We start from the raw sequence: 13,943 nt of genomic DNA on the forward strand, positions 1-13,943 counted from the left end.
TTTCCTCCTGCCCTCAATCTTTTCCAGCATCAGGGTCTTTTCCAATGAGTTGACTCTTTGCATCAGGTGGCCAAAGTATTGGAGTTTCAGCTTTAGCATCAGTCCTTTAAATGAATATTCAGGGTTGATTTCCTTTAGGATTGACTGGTTTGAGCTTCTTGCTATCCAAGGAACTCTCAAGAGTCTTCTCCAACACCAAAATTTGAAAGGATCAATTCTTCGGTGCTCAACCTTCTTTATGATCCAATTCTCACATCCACACATGACTTGAAAAAACCATAGCTTTGACTATACAGATCTTTGTGGGCAAAGAGATGTCTCTGGTTTTTAATACACTGTCTAGGTTTGTCATAACTTTTCTACCAAGGATCTTACCTGTAGCTTAGACAGTAAAGGAATCTGCCTGCAGTGCAGGAGACCAGGGTTCGATCCTTGGGTTGGGAAAATCCTCTGGAGAAGGGAATGACAATCCACTCCAGTATTCTTTCTTGGAGAATCCCATAGACAGAGAAGCCTGGTGGACTACAGTATGTGGGGTTGCAGAGTTGGACATGAATGAGTGACTAACACTCCTACTTCTTCCAAGGAGCAAGCATCTTTTAATTTTATGGCTGCAGTCACAGTCTGCAGTGATTTTGGAGCCCAAGAAAATATAATCTTCCACTGTTTCCATCCCCCCCCCATCTATTTGCATGACTTGATGGGAATGGATGCCATGATCTTAGTTTTTTGAATGTTGAGTTTAAGCCAGTTTTTTCACTCTCCTATTTCACTTTCCTTCAATTCCTATTCACTTTCTGTCATTAGGGTAGTGTCATCTGCATATCTCAAGTTATTGATATTTCTCTGGGAAGTCTTAATCCAGCTTATGAGTCTTCCAGCTTGGCATTTCATATGATATACATTACATATATACATATACATTAAATATATACATATACATATGCATACATGTATATATGCATATACATTAAATAAGCAGGGTGACAATATACAGACTTGATGTATTCCTTTCCCAATTTTGAACGAGTCCGTTGCTCCATGTCCAGTTCTAACTGTTGCTTCTTTGACCTGCATACAGAGTTTTCAGGAGGCAGGTAAGGTGGTCTGGTATTCCAGCTCTTTAAGAATTTTCCAGTTTATTATGATCTGTACAGTCAAAGGCTTTAACATAGTCAATGAAGTGGAAGTAGATGTTTTTCTAGAGTTCTATTGCTTTTACTATTATCCAGTGGATGTTGACAATTTGAGCTCTGGTTCCTCTACTGTTTCTAAATCCAGCTTGTGCATCTGGAAGTTCTCAGTGCACATATTGTTGAAGCCTTGCTTGAAGGATTTTGAGTATTACCTTGCTAGCATATGAAATGACTGCATTTGTGCGATAGTTTGAACATTCTTTGGCATTGCCCTTCTTTGGGATTGGAATGAAGACCACCCTTTCCAGTCCTGTGGCCATTGCTGAGTTTTCCAAATTTGATGGTATATCAAATGCAGCACTTTAATAACATAATCTTTTAGGATTTGTAGTAGTTCAGCTGAAATTCCATCACTTCCTGCTAGCTTTGTTCAGAGTAATGCTTCCTAATGCCCACTTGACTTCACACTTCACACTCTGGCTCTAGGTGAGTGACCACACCATCATGCTTATCTGGATCATAAAGACCTTTTTCATACAGTCCTTCTGTGTACTCTTGGCACCTCTTAATATCATCTGCTTCTGTTAAGTCCTTGCCATTTCTGTCCTTTATCAAGCCCATCTTTGCATAAAATGTTCGCTGGGAATCTCTAATTTTTTTGAAGAGATTTCTAGCCTTTCCCATTCTGTTGTTTTCCTCTCTTTCTTTGCATTTGTTCACTTAAGAAGGCTTTCTTATCTCTCTTTGCTATTCTTTGGAACTCTGCATTCATTCGGAATTCTATATCTTTCCCTTTTCCTTTGCCTTTTGCTTGCCTTCTTTTCTCAGCTTTTTGTAAGGATTCCTCAGACAACCATTTTGCCTTCTTTGTGATGGTTTTGGTCACTACCTCCTGTGCAGTGTTGTGAACCTCTGTCCATAGTTCTTCAGGCACTCTATCAGATCTAATTTCTTAAATCTCGTTGTCACTCCCACTGTATAGTCATAAGGGAATTGATTTCAGTCATACTTGAATGGCCTAGTGGTTTCCCTTACTTTCTTCAATTTAAGTCTGAATTTTGCAATAACGAGTTCATGATCTGAGCCCAAGTCAGCTCCAGGTCTTGGTTTTTCTCACTGCATCAAGCTTCTCCATCTTTGGCTGCAAAGTATACAATCAGTCTGATTTCAATATTGACCATCTGGTGATGTCCATGTGTAGAGTCATCTCTTGTGTTGCTGGAAGAGGGTGTTTGCTATGACTGGTGTATTCTCTTGGCAAAACTCTGTTAGCCTTTGCTCTGCTTCATTTTGTACTCCAAGGTCAAACTTGTCTGTTACTCCAGTTATCTCTTGACTTCCTACTTTTGCATTTGACTCCCCTATTATGAAAAGAATATCTTTTTTGGTGTTAGTTCTAGCCGGTCTTGTAGGTCTTTTTAGAACCATTCCACTTCAGCTTCTTCAGCATTAGTGGTTGGGGCATAGACTTGGATTACTCTGACATTGAATGGTTTGTGGTGGAAAGGAACTGAGATCATTCTGTCATTTTTGAGTTTGCACCAAAGTACTGCCTTTCAGAATCTTTTTGTTGACTATGATGGCTACTCCATTTCTTCTAAGGGATTCTTGCCCACAGTAGTAGATATAATGGTCATCTGAAATAAATTCACCCATTCTCATCCATTTTAATTCACTAATTCCTAAAATGTCAATGTTCACTCTTGCCATCCTCTGACCACTTCCAATTTACCTTGATTCATAGACCTAACATTCCAGTTTCCTATGCAGTATTATTCTTTACAACATTCTGTTTTACTTTCATCACCAGACATATCCACAGCTGGCCATCATTTTCACTTTGGTTCAGCCTCTACTTTGGTTCAACTTCTTCATTCTTTCTGGAGATATTTATCTCCACTCTTCCCCAGTAGCATATTAGACACCTACTGACCTGGGGGGCTCATCTTCTAGTTTCATATTTATTTGCCTTTTCAAAGGCAAATAGGGGTTCTCAAGACAATAATACAGAAATGGTTTGCCACTGCCTTCTCCAGTGTACCATGTTTTGTTAGAACTCTCCACCATGACCCGTGGATTTCCCCAAACCTGACAATTCTGAGACCTTCATTTTCCTTACCCCCGATTATCTCCTATATGCAATGCTATAAGTTTCATTAATACTCTCTTATGTTTAGCCTGACTGTTGCAGTTTTATCAAGTCATAGTGACCTTTTCCTCAAGCCCTAATGAAATGATCTAGCTTTTGTAGCTCAGCTCAGGGAGTGTGAATGATCACAAAGCTTGCACTATGAGAGCAAATAGCAGAGTTGGGACAAGCCAGAAGGAGATCTGTGAGGCAGACTCTAAACATGGATGAGCTGATGCAATGTAGCAAACAAAATTCTATGTGATATTAGTAAATCATTTTCCATTCCATGTTCACTTAATCGTTCTTGGGATGTCAGAAAGAACACTTTGCATTTGAAAACAGAAGAGTTGTGATCAATTCTTAGCCCTAAGTTCATTGGAAGTTGGAGTAAGTCCTTTCTCTCATCCTTTCCACACTCAACTCACTTTTTAAAAAGCCTTTCATAACTTTGTTGTTGCTACTCATCATATTTATGAAGATTTCATAAAATTGCAAATAGTTGCAATACAAAAGGTAGTTATTACAATGCAACATTGTCCATCAGGATCTCTTGAAAAACCCAGTATAATTATTGGGCAACAATATTGCATGGGGAAATTGAATAACTATCAGTTCAGTTCAGTTCAGTCACTCAGTTGTGTCTGACTGTTTGAGACCCCATGGGATGAAGCATGCCAGGCCTCCCTGTCAATCTGTTTTTCTAAATTGAAGCATAATTTACAGACAATAAAATGCACAGATCTTAAGCACTCAGTTTTATAAGTTTTAGCAACAATAACTCCTTGAACTCAGTTTCACCATCTAGAAAATAAAGGAACTGAGCGGGTGACGCTAAAGCATCCTTTCAAGTCTAACATTTCTATGACCTTATAGCACAATGCCAGTCCAGTACGTAATGAACCTGACTGTAACGATCGTATTCTCTGTGCTGAGTCCTACCATATTCACCTCTTTTCCCTCATCTGCAGTTGATTATAAATCCCATATCCCACAAAAAGCCATCCCTTTGTATTAAATTAGTCTTCCTCTTCTCTAGTTACTTTTGTCACTCTTATATGATTGTTTAGCATATTATTGTAAATTTTCTATGTCATTTATTTTGCCCTTTATCATAACTATCTGTAATCAATCAAGAAGCATTTTCTAGATAAATACTAAGCACAAGGCATTGTTCCAGGACATTATGAATTCCATCAATTATTATGTTCTTTTCAGCCAAAGATGGAGAAGCTCTATACAGTCAGAAAAAACAAGACCAGGAGCTGACTGTGGCTCAGATCAAAACTCCTTATTGCCAAATTCAGACTTAAATTGAAGACAGTGGGGAAAACCACAAGACCATTCAGGTATGACCTAAACCAAATCCTTTATGATTATACAGTGGAAGTGAGAAATAGATTTAAAGGCCTAGATCTGATAGACAGAGTACCTGATGAACTATGGACGGAGGTTCATGACATTGTACAGGACACAGGGATCAAGACCATCCCCATGGAAAAGAAATGCAAAAAGGCAAAATGGCTGCCTGAAGAGGCCTTACAAATAGCTATGCAAAGAAAAGAAGTGAAAAGCAAAGGAGAAAAGGAAAGATATAAGCATCTGAATGCAGAGTTCCAGAGAATAGCAAGGAGAGATAAGAAAGCCTTCCTCAGCGATCAATGCAAAGAAATAGAGGAAAACAAGAGAATGGGAAAGACTAGAGATCTCTTCAAGAAAATTAGAGATACTGAGGGAACATTTCATGCAAAGATGGACTCAGTAAAGGACAGAAATAGTATGGAACTAACAGAAGCAGAAGATATTAAGAAGAGGTGGCAAGAATACACGGAAAAACTGTACAAAAAAGATCTTCACGACTGAGATAAGCATGATGGTGTGATCACTCACCTAGAGCCAGCCATCCTGAAGTCAAGTGGGCCTTAGAAAGCATCACTATGAACAAAGCTAGTGGAGGTGATGGAATTCCAGTAGCGCTATTTCAAATCCTGGAAGATGATGCTGTGAAAGTGCTGCACTCAATATGCCAGCAAATTTGGAAAACTCAGCAGTGGCCACAGGACTGGAAAAGGTCAGTTTTCGTTCCAATCCCAAAGAAAGGCAATGCCAAAGAATGCTCAAACTACCGCACAATTGCACTCATCTCACATGCTAGTAAAGTAATGCTCAAAATTCTCCAAGCCAGGCTTTAGCAATACGTGAACCGTGAACTTCCAGATGTTCAAGCTGGTATAAGAAAAGGCAGAGAAACCAGAGATCAAATTGCCAACATCCGCTGGATCATCGAAAAAGCAAGAGAGTTCCAGAAAAGCATCTATTTCTGCTTTATTGACTATGCCAAAGCCTTTGACAGTGTGGATCACAATAAACTTAGGGAAATTCTAAAAGAGATGGGAATACCAGACCACCTGACCTGCCTCCTGAGAAACCTGTATGCAGGTCAGGAAGCAACAGTTAGAACTGGACATGGAACAACAGACTGGTTCCAAACAGGAAAAGGAGTACGTCGAGGCTGTATATTGTTACCCTGCTTATTTAACTTCTATGCAGAGTACATCAGGAGAAATGCTGGGCTGGCAGAAGCACAAGCTGGAATCAAGATTGCCGGGAGAAATATCAATCACCTCAGATATGCAGATGACACCACTCTTATGGCAGAAAGTGAAGAGAAACTAAAAAGCCTCTTAATGAAAGTGAAAGAGGAGAGCGAAAAAGTTGGCTTAAAGCTCAACCTTCAGAAAGCTAAGATCAGGGCACCTGGTCCCAATCACTTCATGGGAAATAGATGGGGAAACAGTGGAAACAATGGTAGACTTTATCTTTTTTGGGCTCTAAAATCACTGCAGATGGTGATTGCAGTCATGAAATTAAAAGACGCTTACTCCTTGGAAGAAAAGTTATGACCAGCCTAGATAGCATATTGAAAAGCAGATATATTACCTTGCCAACAAAGGTCCATTTAGTCAAGACTGTGGGTTATCCAGTGGTTATGTATGGATGTGAGAGTTTGACTGTGAAGAAAGCTGAGTGCTGAAGAATTGATGCTTTTGAACTGTGGTGTTGGAGAAGGCTCTTGAGAGTCCCTTGAACTGCAAAGAGATCCAACCAGTCCATCCTAAAGGAGATCAGTCCTGGGTGTTCTTTGGAGGGACTGATGGTGAAGCTGAAAGTCCAATACTTTGGCCACCTCATGCGAAGAGCTGACTCATTGGAAAAGACCCTGATGCTGGGAGGGATTGAGGGCAAGAGGAGAAGGGGATGACAGAGGATGAGATGGCTGGATGGCATCACTGACTCGATGGATGTGAGTTTGAGTGTACTCTGTGAGTTGGTGATGGACAGGGAGGCCTGGCATGCTGCGATTCATGGGGTCGCAAAGAGTTGGACACGACTGAGCGACTGAACTGAACTGAACCCTTATGGCATTTACATATTTTCACATACTAAAAATATAAGCAATAAAAATTCTTACATAAAAACTATCAAATAAATAGCATGAGCATAGAATTTTTGAAGCATAAAAGAAACCCATGAGTTGGAGTGATCAGGGCTGTCTTCAGAAAGAAATCAACATCTGTGATGCAGTTTAAGATTGGATATAATTTATTTTGACATATAAGTTCATGAAGTGAAGCGAAGTGAAGTTGCTCAGTCGTGTCCGACTCTTTGTGACCCGATGGACTGTAGCCCAGCAGGCTCTTTGGTCCATGGGATTTTCCAGGCATGAATACTGGAGTGGGTTGCCATTTCTTTCTCTAGGGTATCTTCCTGACCAGGGATCGAACCCAGGTCTCCCGCATTGTAGGCAGACGCTTTACTCTCTGAGCTACCAGGGAAGCCATATCTGCCTCTTAAAATATTACTGAGACGTGATCAGATAATATCTCCAAGTCTGAGGCATTGTTTAATAAGCTAGCTACAAAAATAATGATAACAAGCTGAAATAAACTAAAAACAGTAGCTACCATGGGTAAGATATAACAATCACATCTTTACAGACACTATCTTGTTTGATATTCACAAAACCATAAAGGTTACTATCAACTCCTTTTCACAGTGAAGAAAATTGAGACCACAAAGGAGAAAGCCATAGGTTAGAACAGTAAGTTGTGGAACTGGTATTAATTCCCTAGTCTTCCTCAATACTATTCTCATGACTTTCTGATTATTTAACATACCTTACTCTCTTTCTGGATACCTTGTGTTTTACTCTTAGCATCCTAGGCAGTGAGAGAGATGGAAGCTTTGTCCTTAAGTATTTACAAGCATTTGAGTTTCTTAAGCTGTTTCAAACACATTCATAAATTCATTGTGGTTATTGAAATAACCGTTGTAGAAAAAGGCAAATCTGTGTAATACCTGCATCTCAGAGATCCTGGTTGAGTTCCCAGACTGCAGTTCTCCTCATCCACATCAACTCTTTTAGTTTCCCATAGAGGAGACTCTGCTCATGGTGCACCCTCATTAACAGAGAAAACAAAGCTGCTCAGTGTCCACATTAAGAAATAAAGCCCAGCATTACACTGAGTCAAATTCTATTCCCACTTACAAGACTGCCTCCTGCCTTTTCTAATTCCCTTTCTTGAATCTCAATCTTGGATAACAATGAATAAAAAGAAAAAAAAAGTAATTTCAGTTTCTGACTGCATATGCTCTTTCTTCTCATTTGTATTTATTCTTGCTCATTAAGCTCAACTGAAGCTGCTTGAACAAGGTAGCAATTAATTGCTTTCTTTACAAAATGATCCTGTCACCAAAAATGTCTTTTCAATACTGGCCTTTGGGGACTTCAACATTGTACACCAGTATCCTCAAGCTATTTCTATATTTGTCACCAACCTACTCATATAAAGACCTAACAAGACCTAACTCTGTTACCAAAGAGTTAACCACCTTCAACTTTCCTTGGTTAAAACTAGCATTGCTTCATGTACAAATAGCTGTAAAATGCTATTATTATGAAAGATATAACTAATTAGCACACAGGAGAGTCTTGACCAAATAATACTGCAGAGACTTTGGACTGCCAATATGAATTCCTTTAATCAAGGGAATTGTCACCCAGAATCCTGACACACCAGCAGAGGAAGGTATGGGTTAGTCACAAAAGGGAAGAAAAAGAGATCAGAAAAAGTTTTGCCAGCTTTACAACAAATGCTAAAGGAACTTCTCTAGGTGGGAAACACAAGAGAAGAAAAAGTCCTCTAAAAACAAAGCTAAAATAATTAAGAAAATGGTAAAAGAAACATACATATTGATAATCACCTTAAATGTAAATGGATTAAATGCTCCAACCAAGACAGACTGACTGAATGGGTACAAAAAGAAGACCCGTATTTCTGCTGTCTCCTGGAGACCCATTTCAGACCTAGGGACAAATACAGACAAAAATTGAGGGAGTGGAAAAATATATTCCATGAGAATGGAAATCAAAAGAAATCTGGAGTAGCAATACTTATATAAGACAAAATAGACTTTAAAATAAAAAGACTGAATTCAATCATTTAATAAAATCTTTATAAATTAAAAAAGATAAAATATTATTAAAATTTTTTTATTCTTATACTTGTACCTTTTCAAATGTTGTGATCTGAACTCTTTGAATTACATGCATCAGAATTCAGTAAAAGCAAACTTAAAATAACCTAGAAAAAAATAAATGTAGAGTTTCAGATTTATGAGGAAAAGATTTAAAAATCTTTTGTATATATATATATATATGAATATACTTGATGTATTGAACTGCATTCTTAAAAATGGCTGAGGTGGTAAATTTTGTGTTTTTTAAACACAATTAAAATTTTTAAAAATATTTAAAAAGGAGCTTATTGACTCAGCTTATTGGGATGTCCAGTAGTGGAGCCAGCCTCAGGGACTCCAGGGAGTCACTTACTTGCACACTTCTAGATTTTGCTCTGTCATTTACTCCATTTCTCTTGTTCCTTTCTCCCCCCCTTTTTTTTCCCTCTCTTCCTTCTCTATTGACTATCTCTTTGCGAGCGTACTAAGTCGCTTCAGTTGTGTCCTACTCTTTGCGGCTGTATGGATGTAACCTGCCAGGCTCCTCTGTCCATGCATTCTCCAGGCAAGAATACTGCAGTGGGTTGCATTGCCTCCTCCAGGGGATCTTCCTGACCTAGGGATTGAAGCTGCATGTCCTATGTCTCCTGTATTGATAGGTGGGTTCCTTACCATTAGCGCCACCTGGGAAACCCATTTGTCTCTTTACATTGATCTTATTTTCTTCTACACATGGCCTTTTTTTGTGCATGGTGTGGAGAGAAAGGAGAGGCTGCAAATAACTCAAAGTTTAAGTCATTCTAGCAGAGCAACCCTGTAGTAAAGGGAAAATTTTTCTTTCCTAGAATCTATAATGAAACACAGTGAGAGAATCTTAATTGTCATTGTTTTAGCTCTATGCCAGGGCACTCATGGGCTAGGTCTGGACATATGCCCACCCTAGCTGCAGGGGCCAAGGTTATCCAGTTCACAAGCTTCAGAGAACTATGTGAATTTGAGGAGGAGCATTTCCCAAATGTGGGATGTCAGGGAGAGCCATCAGTGGAAGCACAGAAGTGATTAAGGGCAGCCAAAAAGTTTTCACATATGACTTTTCTTATTTGAAATAGAAGTTAATAACCATAGCTGTGATGTTCTTCCTCCCCATCCTCACAGGTAAAATACTAGTTCTAAAATATTGATTTACCAGTCCCTCACACATGTTAAAGACATTAACTTCTATATCATATTTGTGTTCAAAATGCTTCCCCTAATTTGTTATTTTCTTTTTAATTTTGCTTATTATATTCTGCAAGATTAAAGTTGTACTTTTCGTGTTTCTAACTCTATTGAGCTTTTAAATTGTGACTTCATAGTTTTATTCTCAGGAAGTCCTTTTCCATTCCAATACCTAATGAATATTTATGAACATGTATTTCTGAAATATTTATCCACCTGAAGTATAATAGAAGAGGACCTAAATTTTTCAGATTTTCTTATTAATTTTTTAAGCACCATTCAGTGAATAATCATTTCCTTTCTGGTTTGTAGCAATTTATACTACATTATTATGTAAAATATAGTCCTTGTCTCTCAGACCCACATGTAACATGTCTTTGGACATTTTCTCTTGGATGCTTATATGTCGTTTGACTGAACAGATTCAAAATAGTATTCATTATCATCACTGAAGACCATGCCCTCCACTATCATTTATTAAGTCTTAAAAATAAGAAACCCAGGAGTGATTCTTTGACTCTCACCTCCTTCCTCTCCCTCTTCCATTCTTTCTCTCTTTTTCTCTCAATTTGTTACTCATGAAGCACACATCTTGTGACTACTAAATGGTAGGTATTATTGTAGGCTTTTGGGATGAATCAGTAAATAATGGAACAGTTTGTTTCATTGTGAAGCTTATATTCTAGTGGAGCTCTCCAGACAATAAGTAATAAGCAAAACAAACAAATTTTGTAGTAAGTTGAGAAGAAATAAGTACAATAGTAATATAATAGAGTAGGTTAAGATGGATCTGAGACAGACTGAGGGGAGGGAGTTGCATTTCTTAGAAGGGTGGATTAGGTAGGGATCACTGGGAGGTGTCACTGAGCAAAGGCTTGATACAGATGAGTGAGTTAGTAGTGCAGATATCATAGGGAAAGGCACCCACCCCATCAGAAATATAGCCAGTAAAAGGCTGGTGTTCTCAGGAAAGATCAAGATGTCTTTGTTAGTATTAAAAAGTGGGAGAATAGTAAACTACTCAAGGAGGCAAAGGGAAGCAAATTTAGGGGGATTCTGTAGACCACTGTAAAGAAAAAGAATTTGGCTTTTACTGCAAGGAAGGAGGGCCTCTGGAGGGTTCTGAGAAGAGAGGTGATATGATATCACTTACATTTACAATTATTTTTATGTCTGGTTGTCCTGCTGAGAATAGCTTAGGGAAGGGTGGTGCAGTGGTGTCAGCAGTGATAAGTTTGGAGTCTATTGGGGAATTTAAGGGAAGAGAGAGATGGTGGCTTGGGTACCAGTACAGATGCTAAGATGCTAGTGGTGAGATTTTGAAGGGTCGGTGTTTAGTCACTAAGTCATGTCCAACTCATTTGTGACCCCATGGACTGTAGCCCACCATAGTCCTCTGTCCAAGGGATTTCTTAGGCAAGAATAGTGGAGAGGGTTGTCATTTCCTTCTCCAGGGGATCTTCCCCACCCTGGAGTCAAACCCATATCTCCTGCATTTGCAGGTGGATTCTTTGCTAGTAAGCTACTAGGGAAGTCCCTTTGAAGGATTAACAAATAGGATTTTTTAATTGAAGGAATAGTGGATGTAAGAGAAATGATTCCAAGTTTTTTAACAAGCAACTGCAAGGATGAATTTGTCATCATTTAAGATGAAGGGGTAGGTAAGAGCAGAAGCTGAATTTAGTACTCTTTGCATCTAATATGTTTATAGTATGTGCAAGTGAAAATGTAAAGTAGGCATCTGAGTAAACAAGTCTCATTTACCTGGTAGAAATCTGAGCAAGAGACTGACACATAAATGTTGTTTAAAGATGTGATACTAGGTGAGATAACCTAGAACATGAATATAGATAGAAAAGACACGAAGTTAAAGACATGAGCCCTGATATCCTCTAACATTAAGAGTTCAGAGAGAATATGAATAATAATTAATAAGACCAAGAAGGAGCTATTGGGTACATAGAAGAAAAACCAGGATTGTGTAGTGCTTGGAAAATCAAATGAAGAAAATATGAAGATTGGAATAAATACCTGGGTTTAAAAATGGGACTAAGAGTAAATCATTAGATTTAATTATGGAAATAATGAGATAGCAGGAAAACAAGTGTTAGGGGAAATTTTTCATTGAAATGGATTATTTGAGAGAGTGCAAAAGAAGAATTAGACAAAGAGAGCAGAGACAACTCTTTTGAGGAATTTTACTGTAAAGGTTTTTCGAGAAATAGAAGTAGCAGAAAGGAAAGTCATATCAAAAATTTTAGTAAGACAGCAGCTGTAGCACATGGTGAAAGCCATGGGGATGCAGTAAAGAGGGAAACATGAGTGGTGGTGAACAGAGATGGAAAAGCTGGAGTAGTTCTTGTATGCACAAGAGAGAAGGGTTGTATTGAGTGAAGTAGAGTTTGGTTAGATCCTAATTCCTTTGGCTTAGAAAGAAGAGAAGAAACTTATTATTTGCTATCCTAAGCTAGAATCCTGTATCTATTTTCAGAAGTGGTGTGGCAGCTAATTATCTTTGTTATAGTTGTTGCTTTTGCCTGATAATTTGATTTTGCTTTATAAAACAATGTGCATCATTCTTTATTGTTTCTTTATTCTGGTGAAGGAGGTATGCTATAGAGAAGAACAAGAAAGAATATTTTGGTTATGGTTTTAAAGATGAAGCTAAGCTTTATTGACTGTATAATTTGGCTTAATACATAGATTGAAATCATGCTATGAAAACCTTATGCTGCAGTGCTGTTCTGAGGACTCAATAAAATAATATGCAAAAGGACTGGTTTACAAAGTCACTTTATTTTCATATTTTAAAATGTTACTTTTTAGGAGAATGCTCAAAAATTTTGTTCTCAAGTCTTTAAAAATATTTTTCTGTGTTTTTCACTTTCTTAAGTATGTACTACTGAAATTATCAAAAAATAATTAAAAGTGGGAAAGATCACTTTAAATTTTGCTGTGCAATGCATATTCAGTCACCATAAAATAAAGATTCAAAATAGTTCTAGAGTATGGCAGAAATTCTCTTTGTCATAAGAAAATGATAAACCTCTTATTTCCTCTCATTAACAACTTCTTTGCTTGAACTATATTAGGAAAAACATCATAGGTGATAACTTCCCAGGCCAAGTGATTTCAGTCTCAGTAGCATCACTTGGTCACTGTCCTCTGGGGCTGTAATTAGCTTCCACTCTTACTGTGACATTCTTTTATACACAGAAGTATTTGTGTCTATAATGATCCTGAGTAGGATCTGGTTGATTTTTGGATGGTGATATCTGAATCTTTAGCAGATCTCTTGGTTCCTTTGGCAAAACAGGTAGGTGAGGGTTATTTAAGTAGTATGAAAATCAGAGGGCAAAGTTTTCTATGTTGTAAATTTAGAGATGATTTTGGTGACGTGATTAAAATGTTCTCAAGTCAGATCTGCTTTATTACAGCAGCTTCTTCATTGGGCTTCTTCTCTTTTTTTGTCCCTTCATTCCAGTTTATCTGTCATACAACAAATCAATACATTTTTTTTTTGAGCTCTGGTCTCATCATTAATTCCTTGCTTCTAAGTCTTTGCTCATCTTCATTAACTATACTCCACCATCTTAAGTTCAAACTTAAGGTCAGGTAAAACTAGTCTCAGCTTTCTTATTTTCCACTGTTCTCTTAATTTCCATTCACCAAACAACTTGCATTCTTCACCGTTATCCCAGAGCACCTTGAACTTGTCATTTCTCATAGTGTAGTATCTGCTTGAAATGATTGTTCAGACTCTATCTTCATGTACCATAATATTTACTAGTCATAAAAACTCTTCAGTGCCCTATTTCCCACTTTGTCTTCTCTGATTACCATCGCTATGGTTTTCTCCTTCCACTTTACTGAGGTATTTCTAAGTCTGTAACAGTCATCTTACTGGGCCTAATAGATTTATGTAAAATGTTAGATAGGCA

The sequence above is a fragment of the Capra hircus genome, chromosome 10 (assembly GCF_001704415.2).
Source record: "Capra hircus breed San Clemente chromosome 10, ASM170441v1, whole genome shotgun sequence".
In the NCBI taxonomy this organism is placed as follows: domain Eukaryota; kingdom Metazoa; phylum Chordata; class Mammalia; order Artiodactyla; family Bovidae; genus Capra; species Capra hircus.